This window comes from Porites lutea, chromosome 1 (assembly GCF_958299795.1).
Source record: "Porites lutea chromosome 1, jaPorLute2.1, whole genome shotgun sequence".
NCBI lineage: Eukaryota > Metazoa > Cnidaria > Anthozoa > Scleractinia > Poritidae > Porites > Porites lutea.
In genome coordinates, this window is record NC_133201.1 from 14202772 (window position 1) to 14204743 (window position 1972).

Below are 1972 nucleotides of genomic sequence, written 5' to 3' on the forward strand. Positions count from 1 at the left end.
AGTTATAAGTTTAGTTTCTAAGTAACCAAAACTGCAACTTATAAACAATTAATTTCCAAATTTGCATTTGACCGCAAGTACGAAAAACAGCTGCTTTTCAACCACCTATTATTTTAAATATTTGTGTTCTTTGCCTATCAAAACAAGTACCAATACAGTAATGGGCTCCGTACAATTTTTTTTTGCATTATGCAATTGATCATGTGCAATGTGATTGTCCAGTGGTAATACTGAATATCAGGTTCCGTCAGGAGCGGCACAGTTACCTGTCCGCACGGTACGTAAGTGCGTACCTGAAAACTCTAGTTTAAAAAAATAATATGAAATAATAATAGTGAAAAACAAGGGTACAAAAATTATAAGCAAGTAAATTAATGATACTTTGGCTTCATCATGCACCGATTGATGTGCTTCACTGATGCAATGAACCCAAAAAGGAGACAAAGAATTTTACAACTTTAGTTATTTCACAGTCAGAAAAAACGAATAACGTCGTAAGCTACTCCTTTAAATTAATAAATCGTTATGTGAACGTTATATAAACGTTCATACGCACCCATAATTTATGAAAATAAATAGGGAAAATTTTTTGGAGAACGACACACAACGTACATTGTGTTTTCAACAAAAAGTACAGGGTGTTGAAGTTGATATTTATAGACTAATTTGTGGAATTCTCTTTTACAATTAAATGTCGCAGAATGCTGAGGCAATAGGGTCTTTGCATGACTTCATCACGTGATCAACTTTCGATAAACACGAAAACAGTTCATTTTGGAATTTTTTTGCTAGCACAAGCTGAAAGAGAATATTAAAATTGGGTAACCTAATTAGGTAACCGAATTTTCCGCCATATATCTCAAAAGAAGCGATGGCAACGGCCGCCGAAAGTTAGAAGCATTTGTATGAGAAAAACAACTTTTGCAACCCAGTCACGCTTGCATGGTTTTCCATACAAGTCCTTGTAAATTCTAAAATTTTTCAACCGTCGGTAAATCTTTCCCTTACGCATTTAATAGGCCCTGCGCCTAAGAAACGACCGATGATTTCCGGCTAAAAAATAAAATAGGGCGATTTTTATCTCCCAAGTAGAGGTTACCGAATACTATTCAAAAATGAATTTGTTTTTTGTTTCAGTTTCGCTTTAAACCAAAAATATCGAGCCGCAAACTTTCTCCGTCTGATAGCAGCAAAATCAGGCCTAAAATAAGCCCTCGCAAAAAACGGTTCTGAAGTCACTATCGCAACGCAAAATCATGAGAAAACTACACAGTGATGAAGAAAAAGGCCTTTTAATGCAAGATCATTCGATGAACATCGAAAAACTGCCGAAGTGAATAAAAAATAAATTTTCAAATACTGCATACTAAATTAGATAGAGCGCTGGAGCTGATTTTAAAATAATTATTTCTCAAAAGTCCAACGCTGTTGAAAGCAATCACAGTGACAGAGGCGGATCTAGGAGGAGGGTGCAGGGGATGCGCACCTCCCCGCCCTGAGATGACCTGTGGTTTTCTAATACAACTGGTATTCTGCAAAAAAAAAAATAAAATCTGTGGTTTATTGGTGTTGAAGTAGAGCAAGAGACGAGTGCACCCCCTCCTAAAAAAAATCCTGGATCCGCCCCTGAGTGATGAATCAGACATTGGAGGTATAAAAATTACGATTCTGGAAAAACATTTTTCGGCCAAAGTATATTGACGTTGTACAAAGCGTTCAAAGTTACCGTGTTTACCGTTACCTTGCTACTTTGGCGAAACACTTCCCTGTTGCCAATACCGCCGTGGATAGCGTGGTAAACGCCACTGTAATCCTTGCTAGGCGCTCAGAGACCATCCTAAGTAGAAGGATATAGAGGATATTACACGGTGGCGCGAAGATATGAATTTTATTTTCGAGTGGCGAAACAATATTTTGCGAACGAGCGCAGCGAGTGAGTAAAATATTGTTTTTGCCACGAGAAAATAAAATT